We start from the raw sequence: 20546 nt of genomic DNA on the forward strand, positions 1-20546 counted from the left end.
TATATATTAATCTATCCGAATCACTAATGTCCCATTTTTAGTGATTCTACGATTAAGAACAATTTAAATTAAAAGTACTCAAAAAAACGTATATCTCATTATTACGATCTCTATCGTAATTATTCGTTTCTAATTTTAATTAAGGACACTATCATAAATTATAAAAGTTTATTCTTATAAAAGGAAATAATAATAATAATAATTCACAATAGTATTTTGTTGGACATACACACTTATCTCCAACAATCTCCCACTTGCACTAGAGCCAATGACAGATTGGATCTAGGGCATACATGTATTTCCAACAAAATCTCCCACTTGCACTAGAGCCAATCAGTCATATATTTCAATCCCAATTCCCACATGTGCTTATCAAACTCTTTTGATCCAAGTGCCTTAGTGAATGGGTCTGCTGCATTATCCTTCCCAGCAACCTTTTGAATTTCAACGTCTCCACGTTCAACGATCTCTCTTATCAAATGATACCTTCTCAAGATATGCTTAGATTTTTTATGTGATCTTGGCTCTTTTGCTTGTGCAATGGCTCCATTATTGTCGCACAGTAATGAAAGTGGTTCTTTAATTGAAGGCACCACATCAAGCTCGTTTATGAACTTCTTCATCCACACAGCTTCTTTAGCTGCCTCACTTGCTGCTATGTACTCAGCTTCAGTTGTTGAATCAGCTACAGTAGCTTGTTTGGAACTTTTCCAACTCACTGCACCACCGTTTAAGGTGAAAACATAACCTGAAGTAGATTTTCTATCATCTTTGTCTGAGGCAAAACTTGCGTCAGTGAACCCTTTTAGTATAAGTTCAGAATCTCCATAGATGAGGAATTGGTCTTTGGTTCTTCTTAAATATTTAAGAATGGATTTAACCACCTTCCAATGTTCCTCACCTGGATTTGCCTGATATCGACTGGCTATTCCTAGCGCATATGCGACATCAGGACGTGTACATGTCATGGTATACATGATAGCTCCCACTGCACTAGCATATGGTATTCTACTCATGCGTACTCTCTCTTCAGAAGTTTTAGGACAATCCTTTCTACTGAGAGTAATTCCAGTGCCTATTGGTAAATAGCCCTTTTTGGAGTTTTCCATGTTATACCTTTTCAATATGGTATCAATGTACATAGATTGTGAGAGTCCGAGCAACCTTTTAGATCTATCTCTATAGATCTTTATTCCTAGAATATAGGCTGCTTCTCCCAAATCTTTCATGGAGAATTGTTGAGATAGCCAAATTTTGGTATTTTGCAATGCTGGTACATCATTTCCTATTAGTAATATGTCATCAACATAGAGTACTAAGAAAATGACTGTACTCCCACTAAATTTTTTGTATATGCAAGGATCCTCTTCACACCGGATAAAATCGAACTTTTCGATTGTCTTATTAAAGCAAATGTTCCAACTTCTAGAAGCTTGCTTTAGCCCATAAATGGCGCGTTGCAGCTTACAAATTTTACTATGATCAGACTGAAGTGTGAAACCTTCAGGTTGTGTCATGTACACTTCCTCTTTGAGTTCTCCATTGAGAAAAGCTGTTTTCACATCCATTTGCCATATTTCATAATCATAGTAAGCTAGAATCCGAATAGATTTGAGCATTGCCACAGGAGAAAATGTTTCTTCATAATCTATTCCCTCCTTTTGACGGTATCCCTTGGCAACTAGACGGGCTTTATAGGTCTCTACCTTACCATCTTCTCCAATCTTTTTCTTGTAAACCCATTTACAACCAATAGGTTTTATGTCTTTTGAGGGTTCAACCAAAGTCCAAACATTGTTGATTCTCATAGACTCTATTTCGGATTCCATGGCACTCTGCCATTTTAGACTTTCGGAACTTTGCATTGCCTCTTCATAAGTCTTAGGATCATTATCATCATAATCGATCCCATTTTCTACATCATCTTGCACCATTAGGTTTAGCCTTAGTGGTGGACGATGTTCTCTTGTGGACCGTCGAAGAGGTAGTTCTTGTACCAAAGGTAGTTCAAGGATTGGTTCATTAATCTCTCTTTGAACTACTATTGGTTCGTTATCCTCAACTCTTGAAGATGATAAATTTGGTGTTAGTTTGAGTACATCCAAAGTTGGTTGCTCAACTTGAATTTCATGTTCTTGAGCTTGTACTATTTCATTGGTTTCTTGAACTTCATCAAGTTCTATTTCTTCACCTTGTCTTCCTTCGGAAAGAAATTCCTTTTCTAAAAAGGTTCCACCTCTTGCCACAAACACTTTGTGATCAGAAGGGTGATAGAAATAATAACCCATTGTTTCTTTAGGGTAACCAATGAATCTACATTTATCGGACCTAGCATCAAGTTTATTACTTTGCAATTTCTTAACATATGCTGGACATCCCCAAACTCTAATGTGCTTGAGATTTGGTTTTCGTCCTTTCCATATCTCATATGGTGTTGAAGAAACTGCTTTAGTGGGTACTTTATTTAGCAGATATGCTGCTGTTTCTAAAGCATAGCCCCATAAATTCAATGGAAGATCAGTAAAACCCATCATGGATCGAACCATATCTAATAAAGTTCGATTCCTCCTCTCTGAAACACCATTGTGTTGTGGAGTACCAGGAGGTGTCCATTGAGAAAAAATCCCATTTTTCTTTAAGTACTCAAGAAAATTATCATTTAGATATTCTCTTCCTCTATCAGATCTAAGCACCTTAATGCTTTTACCTGTTTGATTTTCAACTTCACTGCGAAAAATTTTGAACATTTCAAATGACTCAGATTTGTGTTTCATAAGATACACAAAGCCATATCTAGACATATCATCAGTGAAAGTGATAAAATAGGAATATCCTCCTTTGGCTTGAATTTTCATTGGTCCACAAACATCTGTATGTATTAGTCCCAATAATTCTGTAGCCCTTTCTCCATGTCCCATAAATGGAGTTTTGGTCATTTTTCCTTTGAGACAGGATTCACAAGTTACATATGATTCATAATCATATTTGTTAAGGTAACCTTCTTTATGTAACTTAGAAATCCTTTTTTCCCCTATATGACCAAGTTTACAATGCCAAAGATATGATTCATTTACTTGATTATTCCTCTCTCTCTTTTGAGAGTAGAAACATGCATGACAGAATTACCATTTAAATCGGGAAGAATATAAATGCCATATTGGAGATAGCCATTTACGTATAAGTCATCACCATAATAAGTAGAACAAATGCCATTTTTAATATTAAAATAAAAACCACGTTTGTCCAACATAGAAACAGAAATAACATTTGCAACAAAATTAGGAACATAATGACAATTCTCCAATATTAATGTCTTGCCCGTAGGCATTGCTAAAGAAATAGATCCTATAGCTACAGCAGCAACATTTGCTCTGTTCCCGACTTGAAGGTAAGTTTCTCCCTTCTTCAGCCATCTACTTACTCGTAGTCCCTGCAACGAATTGCAAATATTATGAGCACTTCCGGTATCTAATACCCATATAGAAGAATTAATAGTAGCTAAAGAAATCATGAAAACTGTTTTCAAGCGTGTCTTACCTTCCTCTTTGGTTTTCAAAGAAGCAAGGTACTCCTTGCAGTTTCTTTTCCAATGACCTTTGCATTTACAATAAAAGCATTCAGCATCATTTTTGTCAGCCTTTTCTTGTTTGCCCTTGGGTTTGGTCACACCACCTTTAGGTGCCATGGGTTCTCTTTTAAAATTATTCTTTCCATTTCCTCTTGCTTTCCACTTTCCTTTCTTCTTAGAAGAGTTGCCAACTACCATAGCAACTCCTTTCTTTTTCTCAGATGCAATTTGATTCTCATAATCAATTAGCATGTTGAGCATTTCATGAAGATCACAGCTTACTTTAATCATATTAAAGCTAACAATGAATTGTGAAAAGGTTTCTGGAAGAGATTGCAAGATCAAATCTTGTGAAAGTTCTTTGCCCAATTTGCATCCCAACTTCTCAAGTTGTTCAATAAGATCAATCATCTTAAGAACATGGGGTCCAACAGGAGAGTCCACATCAAGTGTAGATCTAAACAAAGTTTTGGACAATTGATATCGGGCCGTCTTACTTTGTGCACCATACATCTTCTTAAGATGTTCAACAATAGTTGGTGGATCCATATCCTGATGTTGCCTTTGAAGATCAGAACCCATGGATGCCAGAATGATGCATTTGGCAGTAAGACAATTTTCCAAGTACTTCTCATAAGCCTTGGTTGCCTCATTATCAATACTTCCATCCTCTTTAGGAACTGGGGCCGTTACAGCAGGCTTATCGATTATATCAATTAGCCTTTCATGCATGAGAACAATTCTCAAATTACGATACCAATCATCATAATTGGCTCCAGCCAATTTGTTATTTTCAAGTATGCCACGCAGTGATAGAGTAGACATATTATTCATTAATCTAAAAGGAAAAAATAAATATAAGTACGTATTCACACATACAAATAACACTTTCTACAATAATTATTATTATAGAAAATTAAGAAATCTTTATTTCTTAAATTAAGTGTTAAAAAAAATATTTAAAATCATGAATGAGTATCTTGGTTGTCAAGTCATTACTCATACATTTTTAAACAGATGATTAAATGTATCACATACAATTTTAATCCCAAATAATTACCTGGTTGTCAGGTTATTATTTAATTGAATTATATTTTATACCCCTAGGTTGTCTAGGTTCAAGTAAAAATTAATTCATTCCATGTATCAAATACATATATATAAATTTTATCCTTGAGTACGAATCTCCTGGTTGTCAGGTAACTCCTCGTAAACAAAATATAAAATTTATTTATCTTTTTTTTTCCTTTCAGTTTTATTTCATAAATAAATAAAAAATAATAATAACAGTATGTTCCTAACATACATATAATTTTATCCCATATAAATTTATAATTTTAATAATAGCATCCCATGCCATTATTAGGAATCACATTCACTACAATAACAAAATTTAAATTAATCCTATTAATTCTGTAAATTTTTGCAATAAAATTTTAAACACAAAAGGGTCATGGCTCTGATACCACTGTAGGATTACAAGTGTTCATAACACGCAGCGGAAATAATAAAGTAATCCTATTGATCTATTTTGTGCTTAAAACTTTATTAAAATAAGATGGGTTAGATGCCAATACCTGAGTACCCTAGTGAATGAAAACTTTCTCCTTCGATAGTACGAAGGTACTATGTGTATCCACACCGAGACTGATCCTTGTTGTCAACTCCTTGACCAATGGATTTAACTGAGAAATTTCTTGCAACTCCTTGCACCAGCAATTCTTCACTAAGACTTAGAATATTTGTGTATGTGGAGGTAAAAGAAAAACTTGTGTGTTCTTTCTTTTATCATATACACATATATATAGTATGAGATTGGTGACTGATTTGTGAATCAAATTACAATTTAATTTGAAACAGAATCAGTTGGGATCTTATCCATATTTAAAACTCATCATAGAATAAATAATTAATTATTTAATATTCTCAATTATCATATTATTATATTCATGGTGCTAGCAAGGAATATAATAATATTCCATTTGAATTAATATAATTATTTATTTGATCTAATCAAAATAATAATTAAATGATTATTTACCAAGGATTAGAACACTCGTTAGTGTGTGACCCCATAGGTTCAATACTAAGCGGGTAGTAAATTAGTCATACTAAATTTACTAATCAAGGTTGGCGTCTAGCAACGCTCCTTGACGACCCGATAGTATGAAGTAATAATATTTTTACTAAGAACCCAAGATGAACAAAAAATACAACTCCTTCCTTCTTTTCAGCTCTTGGCTAACTTTTAGAGTACGGTTTAATTGTCAAACTCTAACTTGTTACCATTATTATAATGAATTATGAATGACTTAAGAAACTCATTTCTTAATTCATTCAAACCCCTTGGCCAAGGCATTGTTTATTCCATTCATTATAATCGTAGAGCTCAAACTCATTACCATAGTTGATGGATTCCATTTTGACTAATCATTAATTCTACAAGTATTTAAATCATACCCAATGTCCATTCAACTAACACCGTAGGGTGTTAGGTGTCCGGAATCAAAGTATAACAAATACATTGTCAATTACTATGATAGTCGCAGGTCAAAGGAAAATTCTAATATTATGTTCATCATAAGAATATCCTATTGACAAATATACGGTAACTATAACCATTAGGAATTCTTAGAGTGAGTCAGTTCAATGGTTATATCTCTATATATACCATTTATATATATAATTTAATAAATGAGATCTATTAATCTTCATCCAATGAAGACTATTATATATATATTAATCTATCCGAATCACTAATGTCCCATTTTTAGTGATTCTACGATTAAGAACAATTTAAATTAAAAGTACTCAAAAAAACGTATATCTCATTATTACGATCTCTATCGTAATTATTCGTTTCTAATTTTAATTAAGGACACTATCATAAATTATAAAAGTTTATTCTTATAAAAGGAAATAATAATAATAATAATTTACAATAGTATTTTGTTGGACATACACACTTATCTCCAACAATGTCTATGATAGATGTAATCTGCAGTATATGCATTTCACAAGGAAAAAAGAAATAGTAAAATGAAAACATGATGCAACTCGGAAGAAACCAATAGTTAAGACTTAAGAATCAAGTAGTATTTATGATATCCTAACTTCAAGTCTTATTATTATCTATCAAAGTAATTATAAATTATAAATAAATAAATAATCTCTAAATTATTATGAATTTTTTTCGTTAACCAATTAAGAGATAAATCTCCAAATAAGCTTTTCGTCCTGTATTTTTATATCGGTTGTTAATTTAATCGCTAAATTAATTGTTATTTTAATACTTAACAATTGATTTAGTAATCGATTTAACAATCAACAATTATTAAGCTTGTGTTTATATTGGTCACAACATCAGTCGCTAAATTAAAAATAGCGACCAATTTAGTCACCAACGAACTCTAAAACTCTTTTTGTTTCGGTTGCTAATTTCGGTCGTTAAATCAAAAAATAGCAATCGATTTTAACGACCAAGAGTGGGTAATCACTAAATCAGTCGCTAATTGAAATTTAGCAACTAACTTTTTTTTCCTAAAAAATTTTGATTGGTCGCAAAATCGATTACTAATAGCGATCGATTTTGTTGGTCGCTATTCTGAAACTTTTTTGTAGTGACAATTCATTATAATAATGGTAATAAGTTAGAATTTGACAATTAAACCATATTCTAAAGGTTAACCAAGAACTGAAAAGATAGAAGAAATTATACCTTGTTTTTTTTGGGTTCTTAGTAAAAATATTTTACTTTATACTATCGAATCATTGAGGAGTGTTACTAGATACCAACCTTGATTAGTAAATTTAGTACAACTAATTTACTATTTACTTAGTATTGAATTTATGGAGTCACATACTAATGAGTATTCTAATCTTTGCTAAAAAATTATTTAATTATTATTTTAATTTGATAAAATAAATAATTATATTAATTCAAATGAAAGATTTATTATATTTTTTGCTAGCACAAAGAATATAATAATAATATGATAATTAAAAATATTAAATGATGAGAATTGAGAATAATTAGTTATTCTTTTTTCTAAATTTGAATCTAAGTTTTGACGAGATCCTAATTAACTAATTTTATTTTAATTGTTTGTGATATGATTCATAAAATTTGAAAGATTCAAGTTTGAAATCAATATCAAATCTTATACCGTATATTATGACTTGAGTAAAAAAATTATAAGAGAGTTTTATTATTTTACTTCTACATATAGAATTATGTGTAAGATTAATTCTTGGAAAAAAAATTGGTGGTGTGCAAAGAGTTACAAAAGTTGATTTCAGTGTGAATATATATAGCATCTTCGTATCATCGAAAGAAAAAGTTATTTTTACTAGAATACTCAGATATTTAGATCTGATCTATATTATTCGAATAAAATTTAAGTACAAAATAAATCTTTAAAATTATTTTATTATTTCTACTGCTAATATGAACATATAACAGTCATTTAATAGGTTATTTTTATCTTTATTAGTAATGTTATTTCTCTTTAATAAACAAAATTAGTTAATAATCTTATACATCTTATACAAAATTAGTTAATTAAACCAACAGTCACTTTATACATCTTTATCATTTCTAACATAATCTTATACCTATTGTTTTTTTTTTTATTCTTGTTAATATTTTGCAGAATTATTTGAAAAATTTGGTTGATGACAATAATTTTTTATTTTAATTTGCTAAATAATTATCAATATATTTTTTAATTTTAAATAAAAAAGTTATCAAAATCGAAAATAAAACCTTGATAAAAATTAATTTAGAAGCATTTAAAAAAATGTATGTTTTTTTAATAAGCATTAAATTTTATTCACAAAGTCTATACTATAATTTTCTAATCCTTGAAAATAATAATTATAAACATACATTAATATTTACTTGAAGTCATATTTAAATTCAATACTTGATATACTTTATTCTTTAAATTTTTTTTCTATGGTTACAAATATAAATACAACTCTATTTCTTTTTCCAATTGCCTTCATATATTGATATTATTATTAATATTTTTTTTATGAATAACCATAGTTGATGATATCCATTTAACTTATTATGTTTCTTTAGAAAGAAGATTTATTCTTGAAATTAAAGAATTTACTCGAAGCCATATTTAAATTCACAAATCAGTTTTATTTTATGCAATAGTTGATATACTTTACTCTTTAAATTCTTTTATCTATAGTTATAATAAATACAACTCTATTTCTTATTATAATTACATTTATATATTGATAATATTATTAATGTTGTTTTATTTTTATATGAATAACCATAGTTGATGTATCCATTTAATTAATTATATATAATTTTTTAAAAAAGAAGATTTATTCTCGCAATCAGAAGATACGTTAAAAAAAACTAATAGCATAAATATTAATTTTAACTTGCAAAAATAAATAATTAGTTGATTTATATAAATAATTCTAATTAAATACAAATTTTTCAAATAACTTCACAAAAAATAGATTTAATATTCATTTAGTATATCACCATCTCATAACAAAACAAAAACCCCATAATTTAGCATGACCTATAAAATAAATCAACACACAATGGAGTGGTGGACCATTTACTATTCTTTCTTCGGCTGCCATTAACTCATTCAGCCGCTTGAAAGAATATGCCCTTCAATTAGGTGATAATGCCATTAAAGCCAATAAATAGGATACCTGTATTAGCTACTTATTTATGTCTTTTAAGTTTTAACGCCTCTTCCCATGGGCATTTAGGAATTTTTTTTTTTTTTTGTCACGGTCAATTTTAAAAGGTTATATTTAATGATGTTTGTATAATTTTTTAGAGTATTTAAGAATATTCTAAATAATTTTGAAATATATTAAAATGTCCTAAAAAGTCTTAAAATAGTCTAGAATGTTCTAGAAGACTCTAAAAGATCATAAAATATTTTAGAAGAGTGTGAATGTATATAAAAATATGAAGAGTAATATAAAATAATCTAAAAGTATTTAAAAAATTGTGGCAGGATAGATATTTATAGTGAAAATTTTGGATGATCAATTTGGACCGTTAATTAAATTTAATCCTAACCATCTATTAAGGAGGTGGATGGCTATAAATAGGATGTGAGAGTTAGAGTTTGGGCGTGTGAGTCATTTGTAAGAAATACTTGAGTAATACAGTGTTCTTTCCACTAAAATTTTCTTTCTCTTGTATTCTTAACTTTCTTGCTAAATACTGAGGGTTAGGCTGACTTGGTTTTAACTCAAGAGGTTGAGTAAGTCCGAGTGATGGCATGGTAGTATTGGAGTAGTGTGTCCAAAACAATTTTATATCAGAGCCAAGTTCGAGAGAGAGCACAAGTGGTTTGTAGGTATGGCTTCTAGTGTAACCATAGAGCATGTTGAGTCTCAAAGGGGAAGGGATACTATTCCTTATCAATGGAAAAGCAAGAAGGTGCACTCTTTAAGTGAGCCTAGAGGTAAGAACTCTAACTTCTTAGAAAAGAGAGTTCGATGTTTGAGAATGTTCTATCCTCTATGGATGAGCGCTTCCAAAGAATAGAACACGACAAAGAGATCCTTGAGGCTCACGTGTTGGAAGAACTAGATGCCTTCAAAGAAAGCATGCTCCAAATCGAAGAGAAGCTTGAGAATTCTTTGAAGCTATTTGAGGAAGTTCAAGTTTGGTCGAGGAGGCAAAATCTCGACTAACCATTATAAGGGAGACGATAAAGATTAATCTCCCAAAGCCAAAGGAGCTCAAGGGTGTGAGGGACGCTCGAGAGGTAGAAAACTTTCTATGACAAATGGAGAGGTACTTTGAAGGCCAATGGGTGGTCGAAGAATCAATAAAGGTACGCACTGCAGCTCTCTACCTTTCTTATAATGCTACTTTGTGGTGGAGGAGAAAATACGTAGATATGGAGAAGGATACTTGCAATATAGCCACATGAAATTATTTTAAAAGGGATTTGAAAAGACAATTCTTTCTTAAGGACATGTGGTCTATGAAGCAAAGAAGAAGATAAAGGAGTTGAAGCACCAGAGTACGATTAGCGACTACGTAAAGGAGTTCACTATTCTCACGCTTCAAATCCCCAACTTAGCATCAGAGGATGTATTGTTCTTCTTCATTGATGGACTCCAACCTTGGGCAAAGCAAGAACTATAAAGAAGGAATGTTAAGGATGTCGAAGAAGCCATTATGGTAGCTGAATTGCTCACCAAGTATTATCGAGGAGACTCTAAACCCAAGTCTTCTTCCAAGCCTAGTTCTACAAAAGGTGGGGGAGACAAGAAGAATTTTTCAACTAAGAAAGAAGGGAAGTACTCTTCAAAAAAAGAGTACGAAAAAAAGAAGAAAGCTTTCGTGCCTAAAGGAGGATGCTTCGTATGCAAGGGACCACACCAAATGAAGGACTGCCCAAGTTAGGGACTTTGGTATCTATTGCCAAAGAACGAGAGGCTCAATCACAAGTGACTGAATGTGTTGGATCTGTCCAACTCATGAATGTTGTAAAGGGAAAAGAGGCAAGTCCTACAGAAAAGAAAGGCTTGATGTATGTCAAAATCTTTATCAATAGAAAACCCGTTATGACTATGATCGACATGGTGCTACGCACAACTTCATCACGCCTGATGAAGCAAAGAGGCTTGGGTTGAAGATCATCGAAAAAATGGATGATTCAAACCCATGAATACCAAAGGTGAACCTCTTAAGGGAGTAGCAAAAGAGGTTGAGATGACTCTTGGTTCTTGGAAGATCCTTGTGAATTTTTCAGTAGCACCCATGGATGATTTCAAGATAGTCATGGGGTTCGACTTACAAAGAAAGACAAATATAATACCGATGCCATACTAGTATGCATCATGGAGAAAAAGTCTCCATACATTGTTCCTATAGTCTCTAAAGTTGGAGGACCACCAATTCTCTCTGCTATGAAACTCAAGAAAGGGTTCAAGAAGAGAGAGAGAGATTGCATATTTGGTTATATTACAAGAGGAATCAACATCTGAAAGAGAAGACGTTTCTCCCAAAATTAAAGAAGTTCTTGAAGAAAATAGAGATGTAATGCCTCCCGAGTTGCCAAAATAGAAACCACCTAAGAGGAAGGTGGACTATAAGATTGAATTGGAGTTAGGAGCAAAGCCGCCTATCTCAACATCTTATAGGATGGCACTGCTAGAACTTGAGGAGTTGAAAAAGCAACTCAAGAATCTGCTAGATGCTGGGTTCATCTGTCTATCGAAAAGGCATGTTATGGCGCACTAGTCTTGTTCCAAAAGAAGCATGATGGGTTGTTGAGATTATGTATCGACTATTGTGCACTTAACAAGGTAACCATCAAGAACAAATACCCTATTCCTTTGATATTCGATTTGTTTGATCAACTTGGTATAACCAAGTTGTTCTCGAAGCTAGATTTGAGGTTAGGATATCACTAGTTGAGGATTGCTGACGATGATGAGCCTAAGACCACGTGTGTCATGAGGTATAGATCGTATGAGTGGTTGGTGATGCCTTTTAGTTTAACCAATACTTCTGTGACCTTCTGCACCTTGATGAACGAGATCTTTTGTCCTTATCTTGATTGATTTGTAGTGGTCTACTTGGATGAGATTATTGTCTATAGCAATACATTAGAGGAATATGTAGAGCACTTACAAACTGTGTTCAAGATCTTGTGAGAGAATAACCTATATGTGAAGAAAAAAAGTGTTCATTTGCAAGGGACGAGGTCCACTTCTTAGGACACATCATAAAAGGTGTAACTCTCTGCATGGATCAAGAGAAAATGAAGGCCATCAAAGAATGAGAGCCTCCAAACAAGGTATCTGAATTGAGATCATTCCTTAGGTTGGCTAACTACTACCAGATGTTTATCAAGAGATACTCCACCAAGGCTTCACCATTAATCGATCTTCTCAAGAAGAATCAATCTTGGAAATGGTCCAAGGAGTGTTAAAAAACCTTTGATGAATTGAAGGCTGCTATCATAGAAAGATCAATACTAGCATTGCCTGACTACTCAAAGGTATTTGAAGTCCACAATGATTCTTCTTACTATGCTATTGGAGGGGTTCTGATGAAAAAAGGACATCCTATTGCCTTTGAGAGTCGCAATTTGAATGATACAAAAAGATGATACACCATCCAAGAAAAAGAAATAACTGCAATGGTACACTGTTGGAGAACTTGGTGCCACTATTTATTTGGTTCATACTTTATCGTCAAGACAGACAATGTGGCTATAAGCTACTTCCAAACTCAGAAGAAGTTAAGCCCCAAACAAGTTAGGTGGCAAGATTTCTTAAATGAGTTTGATTTTGAATTTGAATACAAATCAAGCAAGACTAATGTGGTAGTAGATGTGTTGAGCCGCAAAGTTGAGTTAGCAGCCATTTCTATTGTCGAAGGAGATATTGTGCATACCATCAAGGAAAGGTTGCATCATGATCCATTAGCCAAGAAGTTGGTGGAGTTGGCTAGAGAAAGTAAGACCAAAAGATTTTGACTAGAAGACAACTTTTTCTACACTAAAGGAAGAAGATTATACATTCCTAAGTGGAAAAATCTAAGAAGAAAGTTGGTGAGAAAATGCCATGACACCAAATGGGCTGGTCATCAAAGCCAACAAAGGACCTTGACACTTATTGAATCTTTCTATTAGGGGTGTTCATAAAAAAAACTAAAATGTGGTTAACCGGCTAAAAAATCATAACCACATTTTGGTTAACCAGTTTAATAAAACAATTTTAAAAACCATATTCATATTTTTTTGAATTGGTTAACCAAAACTAAATTAAAAAAAAAAACGGTTTTTAACCGGTTAAACAAAACTAAAACCAAATTCAATTTCCCCTTCTCACTCTCCTTTCTCTCTCTCTCTCTCTCCCCCTTTTCTCTCTCTCTCTCACTCTTTTCCCTCTCCCCTTCTCTCTCTCCTATTCCTCTCTTTCTGCTTCTCTCTCTTTCTCCCCCTTCTCTCTCTCTCTCTCTCTCTCTCACTTTCTCTCACTCTCTTTCCTTCCCATCTTTCTCTCCTCCTCTCTCTCCTCTATCTCTCTCTTTCCCTTCTCCCTCTATTTCTCTCTCTTTCCCCTCTCCATCTTCTCTCTCTCCCTTTCCCTTTTCTCTCTCTCTCTCTCTCTCCCCATTCTTTCTCTTTCCCTTATCTCTCTATCCTTCTCTTCTTCTCTCTCCCCTTCCCTCTTTCTCTCTCTCCTTCTCTCCCTCTTTCTCCTTTGCTCTTTCCCCTCTCTCTTTCTTTCTTTGTCTCTCTCTCCTCTGTCTCTTCCTTTCTCTCTCTCCTTACCCTTTTTCTCCCCCTCCCTTTTCTCTCTCCCTCTCTCTCCTCCCCTTCCTCTCTCTACTCATCTATCTCCTCATCTATCTCCTCCTCCTCCTCCTCTCTCTTTCTCTCTCTCCTTTCTCCTCTCTTTCCTCTTCTCTCTCTCTCTATCTCCTCTCCTTCCTCTCTCTCTCTCTCTTCCCTTTCCCTCCTCTTCCCCCCTCTCTCTCTCTTTTTCCTTTTCTCTTTTTCTCTCTCTCCTTTTTTTTGTTCTTTCTCTCTCTCCCCTTCCCTCTCTCTCCTCCTCTTTCTCTCTTTCTTCTCTCTCCTTCTCCTCTTTTTTTCCATACTCTCTCTTTTTTCTTTCTCTCTCAGCCTTCTCTCACTCTCTATCCCTCTCCTCTCTCTTTCCTCCTTTTTTCTCCAAAGCAAGAGAGAGGGAGATGAGAGAGAAGAGAGAGAGATGGGAGGAGGATATAGAGGAAGAAAGAGAGGAAAAAGGGAGATATGATAAGAGAGAAGAGGGGGAAGAGAGAGAAGAAGAGAGAGAAAGAGGGCAAAGAGAGAGAGAGAGCGAAAGAGAGAGGAAGGGGAGAGAGAGACAAAAAGAGTGAAGGAGAGAGAGAGGGGGAGAGGGAAGGAGAGAGGGAGAGAAGGGGAGAGAGAAAGAGGGAAGGGAAGAAAGAGAGAGAGCATGGGGAAAGAGAGAGGGAGAGAAGGATAGAGAGAAAGAAAGATGAGGGAAAGAAAGAGGAAAATAGAAGAGAGAAAGAGAGAAAGAGAGAGAGAAGGAAGAGAGGAGGAGCGAGAGGATGGGAGAGAGAAAAGGAAGAGAGGAAGAGAAAGAGAGGCGGGAGACGGAGAGAGAGAAATGGGAGAGAGGGGGAGAGAGAGAGAGAGAGAGAGAGAGAGAGAGAGAGAGAGAGAGAGGAAGACAAAGAGAGGGGAGGGGATAAAGAGGGGAAGGGGAGAGAGAGAGAAGGAAGAGAGGAGAGGAAGGGGAGATTAAAGGAGGGAGATGGAGAGAAGGAGATAAGAAAAAGTTACTCGTATCATTTAGAAAGAAAATTATTTATAGAAAATGCTGAAAAGAGATAAGAAAGAAAAAGAAACGAAGCAATGGAAGGGATTTCATTATTTACAAATGTTACTCATATCATTAGAAAGAAAAAAAAATTTTAGATTAAAAAATTCAATATAAAAGGTTAAAAATTTGAGTTTTTGTATGTAAAAAATTAATTTTTGTGTAAAAACCGGTTTTTCTGTGTAAAAACTGGTTTTTTTAATATAAAAACCAAGTTTTTTTTAAATCGATTTTTATTTTAATAACCAGTTAAAAAGCGGTTTTAAATTTTACTAACCGGTTAATAACCGGTTTTATCATGTATAACCAATTTGGTTAATTAACCAAGACTATATTTTTGGTTAACCAGAAAATAGTTTGGTTTTTGGATTAACCAAACCATGAACACCCCTACTTTCTATTATTGGCCTCAAATGAGGGATGAAGTGGAGAGTTATGTAAAAACTTGTCTTGTGTGCCAACAAAATAAGATTAAAAATAAGGCAACAAGTGGGTTGTTAGAACCTCTGCCTCTATCAGAGCGACCGTAAAAAAGTGTCTCTCTAGATTTCATCTTTGCCTTACCGAAGTCCAAGAGGTTTGGATCTATTATCGTGATAGTGGATCGATTTTTGAATTATTCTACCTTTACATGCCCCTACTGGCTGCACTGCAGAGGAAGCAGCATGACTATTCTTTAAGAATGTGGTGAAGTACTGGGGATTACCTAAGAGTATCATTAGTGGTTGAGATCTATGCTTCACAGAATGACTATGAATAGAGTTGTTCAAACTCCTTGGGTCGGAGCTTCATTTCTCAACAAGCTTCCACCGTCAAACCGAAGGACAGACTGAGAGAGTAAATGTCTTACTCAAGTGTTACTTGAGGCATTTCGTAAGCGCTAATAAAAAAGATTGGACAAAACTTCTAAACATTACTCAATTCTCATACAATCTTTAAAGGAGCGAGTCTATAGAAAAAAACTCGTTCGAGATTGTGACTGGACAACAGCCATTTACACCACACTCTCTTTCTTTCTCTTACTCAAGAAAGAGCCCTGAAACTTATCATATGATTAAGTCTTGGGAAGAACATGTAGATGTCACTTGTTCTTACCTCAACAAAGCCGCAAAGAGGATAAAGAAATGGGCAAATAAAAAGTGGAGGCATGCAAGCTATCAAGTGGGAGATAAGGTAATGATTAAACTTCTTTCACAACAATTCAAAGTCTTTCGCAATATTCATAAGGGCTTGATTCGCATATATGAAGGGACATTTGAGATTGTTGGGCGCGTTGGCGAGGTTACTTACAAAGTACAACTCCCTCCCTATATGACGATCCATCCCATCTTCCATATGAGTATGCTTAAACTATATCATGGAGATCGAGAGGAACCGAATAGAGGTGACTTGAATTGTGCTCCTCCTGTGATGATTAGATCTTTTGATAAGGAAAACGAAGAGATATTAGCTAATCGCATTGTTAGACGCAGAGGAGTACCACCAAGTATCCAATACTGATAAAGTGGAAAGGACTCCTGATAACCGAAACTAGTTGAGAAGCTCGTGAAGATCTGTGGCAATTCTTAGAACACCTAAAGCGCTATCATGAACAGAACATGACGAGGACATCTGCGTAATAAGTGGGGGAGAATGTCACGGTAAATTTTAGAAGGTTATATTTAACGGTATTTGCAAACACTCCAAATAGTTTCAAAATATTTTAGAATGTCCTAGAAAGTCCCAGAATACTCTAGAAGGTTCTAAAAGACTCTGGAAGGTCATAGAGTATTTTAGAAGAGTGTGGATGTATATAGAAGTATGAAGAGTAATATGAAATAATTTAGAAGTATTTAGAAAGTTGTGATATGATAGATATTTGTAGTGAAGTTTCTGGATGATCAATCTAAACCGTTAATTAGATTTAATTCTAATTAGCCATTAAGGAGGTGGATAACTATAAATAAGAGGTGAAAGTTAGAGTTTAGGTGTGTGAGTCATTTTTAACAAATACTTGAGTAATAAAAATTGTTTTCACCAAAATTTTATTTTTCTTGTGTTCTCTTGTGTTTTTAGATTTCTTGTTAAATATTGAGAATTAGGTTGACTTAGTTTCAATATAAAAGGTTGAGTAAATCTGAGTGTCAATACAATAATATTAGAGTGTATATAAGACTCTGACATTTTGCTCCACAAAATGACAAAACTAACACTTGTCACCTATCTGTACTTAGAGCTTTGCTCTTTCAGAAAGTACATGCCTACATGGTCCTATCAAAAAGTCTCTGGATTTTTTATTTTAATAAATAAAATAAATATAATAATTACCAAAATAAATAATTTGAAAAATATTTACTGATTTAAATTTTTCAGTCTTATCTCGTTTATACTGTAAACAAGATGGCATTTTATGTATCTCGTTTACAGTGTAAATGGTGCGATATTTATAACCACAAACTAACCGGCAAGTGCACCGGGTCGTACCAAGTAATATCTCAGGTGAGTGAGGGTCGATCCCACGAGCATTGATGGACTAAGCAACAATATTTAAATGATTTACTTAGTTAGACAAATAGAAAATAGTGTTTGAGAGTTCAAAAAGCATTAAACAGAAGACAGACAAATAAATAAGTTGGGAATAAAATATGGAGAAGGCAGTTAAGGCTACAGAGTTATCTATTTTTCGGATTGACTTTTCTTATTAATTTATTCTAATCATGTAAGATTTAATTCATGGCAAACTATATGTGACTAGACCCTAATTCCTTAGACCTTTCTAGTCTCCTCTAAAATTCATCAACCGCCAATTCCTTGGTCAATTAATTCCAATTAGGGGGTGAAGTTTAATTCTAGTTATTATGCCACAAAAATCCTAATTATCCAAATATAAGAGGATTGTATCTCACGTATCCCATTAAGTCCAGATAATTAGAATTTAGGAGAAATTGTTTTCAAGTTATTGTTCAAGTAAAGAGCTTTTCCAAGTTATACAAGAACTCAATTAGAAAGAGGGTCATACTTCCATTCCACCCAAATTCATAAGATAAAGAACGAAAACAATTCTTGAAATATAAATCAGTACATGAATTAAAATAGAAAAATAATAGTATCAATCCATACAATAGACAGAGCTCCTAACCTTAACAGTGGAAGTTTAGTTGCTCATGGTTCAGAGTGGAAAACTAGGATTGTAAATTGGGTTGAGGTGGAATGAAAAGTTAACTAATGTTGGAATGGAATCCCCCCAGAAGAGAAGTTTCTTTTCTCTTTTATATCTAATTCTAATAAATTTAAAATCTATTTCTAAAACTAAAATAATATCTTTTCCTAATTTAAAATAAAGTTTAAATCAGAATTAATTACATAATCAGCGTTTTCTACGTTTTCTGCACGTGGCGCATACACGCGTACGCGTTGATGGTCTTCTTCGCGTGTCACGCGTACGCGTCAGGTACTCGCACGCGTCACTGTGCAAATCTCCAAATCACGCACACGCGTCAAGTACGCGCACGCGTCGCTCCTCGCTGGCATCTCCTTTAATTCTTGTGCTGATTCCATTTGTGTAAGCTTCCTCTCCATCCTCTAAGTCATTCCTGCCCTATATAGCCTTCTTCTCTTTTTCTGTGGAAGCTCCATCAAATCCATCCGAATGCTACCTAAAATAATAGAATTACACACAACTCAAAGTAGCATCTATAGTGGCTTAAAGATAATTAATTCTTGATTAAACTTAACAAATTAAATGCAAATTCACTAGGAAAAGATAGGAAAGATGCTCACGCATCAATAAATGAGATAAGACACATCATCATGACATGTGGTTATCTCGTTTACACTGTAAACGAGATACGCGCATACTAGTGTAAACAAGATAAGGTCTGTCCGCGCCTATAAGTAGAAGTAGTTTACAGCTTCATTCTGGGCTCCCATTTGACTTTGTCAACCTCTTTTCCCCCTCTTTTGACCCTTTCTTACCCTATTTTAGACTGATACGGTGATGGCCGCCAGGCGGAGAACGACGAAGACATCAACACTAAAAGCACTGTACGGCCTAAGCATCCCCCGTGGGTTGATTAGGACATCCCCTTCTAGTATGACCGACTTATCTACAGAGGCCACACCGCTTCTTATGTCACCCGACATCATCCATATCATTCCAGAATCTGGTGGACACGGGTCTTCCACTCGACTTCCGACATATGACTGGGTTAGGACCATTGTTCTAAAAACTGAACCGGATCGGCCAGTTCAATTGAATTAACCGGAAATCGGTCATCTAGTCGGTTTGGTTGAGGTGCAAAACCGTCTGACAGAAAATCAGTCAAACTGGCGGTTAACCGGTGAACCGTTTGAATTGAACGGTTTTTTTTTCCGATTTTTAATTAAAAAATAAAAAAATAAAAAAATATATAAACCCTCCCCCATTTTCTCTCTCTCACTCACACACAAGACAAGACCCACCCCCTCTCTCTCTCAACTCCACGGAACCCTAGCCCCCTTTTCTTTCTCCCTCCCAGCCAATAGCAACAGGAGCCACCGCCAATGCCCAACGCCGTCGTCGCCGACAAACTCGTCTCCTCAGCCAACGTCCAGCCTCCTCATCGCCGATCCTCTTCTCCTGGATCCCATCTCCTCGCGTCGCTAGGTCTCATCGCTGAACGGATAGAGGGTGCTGTCGCCGCCGGGTGGAACTGACCGTGGTGGCATCAAGAATCGTCGCCTGTGGAAGGTGAAGGTATACTCATCGCTGTCATCGTTTATATTCCCCTCGCCATCGTCTCTCTCTGTCGCCGTCGAGCCCTCTCTCTGTATTCGTCGTCGTTGGCTACCCTGAAATCGTGTCTCCGTCGGTCCGTCCTCATCGTCGATCCCCCTCTCTTGCGCGTCAAGCTTGTCTTCAATCTCCTTTGTGCCTGAGCTCACTTCCCCTCTTCCATCGCTGTCACTTGGATTCCTCCTTCGCCGCTGGTCTTCAATTTAATTTTGCTTGTTTTTGTACTTTTATTTGGTTTCTGATTTCTGATTCTAAGTTTACTAATTTCTTCTTAGCTTGAGTTTATGAATTTCTGAGTTTGTAAGTAGATCCCTGCCCTGCTTCAGTTTTCATTTTTGGGAGTTAATTGCTATTTTTTTGGATTTGATCATGTTGATTGTTGCTTGTTTGTCTGGGTTAATTGTTGTTTTTCATTGCTGTCTTCTGCATTTAATTTTTGTTGATTGCTGCTGTCTTTTGCTTTTTAGCTTTTAATTTTGTTAATTAAATGAATTAATCAAGTTCTTTTGATTCTATTTTTGTAAGTTTTAAATTATGTTTTTATTATGTTTTTAAATTGTTACTGTAATTTGATTTCATAATCTGTTTGTTTGATTTCATAATATTTTTATAATTCTGTTTATTTTTTCAAATTATGATTATGTTTGTTCAAAATTTAAATTATGATTATGTTTGCAAATTCAATGGTTAGTGGTTATTACTGATTTGTTTCAATGTTTGTTATTTTTTATTATTAGGTTATAGATTGAAATTTTAAATTTTAAATTTTATTAGGTTAAATTTTATTGAAATTTAAATATTTAAAGTTATATATTAAATTTTTAATAATTTTATTTAATATTTAATTAAACCGGTTGAACCCCGATT

General features: G+C 34.3%; 1 pseudogene; it reads right to left on the bottom strand.

The window, feature by feature from the left end:
* Window positions 1-490: 490 nt before the first annotated feature.
* LOC148566126 (secreted RxLR effector protein 161 pseudogene) lies at window positions 491-1016 on the bottom strand (annotated as a pseudogene).
* Between the last annotated feature and the right edge of the window lie 19530 nt (window positions 1017-20546).

This window comes from Arachis ipaensis, chromosome B5, assembly GCF_059453495.1.
Source record: "Arachis ipaensis isolate K30076 ecotype BB chromosome B5, ASM5945349v1, whole genome shotgun sequence".
In the NCBI taxonomy this organism is placed as follows: Eukaryota; Viridiplantae; Streptophyta; class Magnoliopsida; order Fabales; family Fabaceae; genus Arachis; species Arachis ipaensis.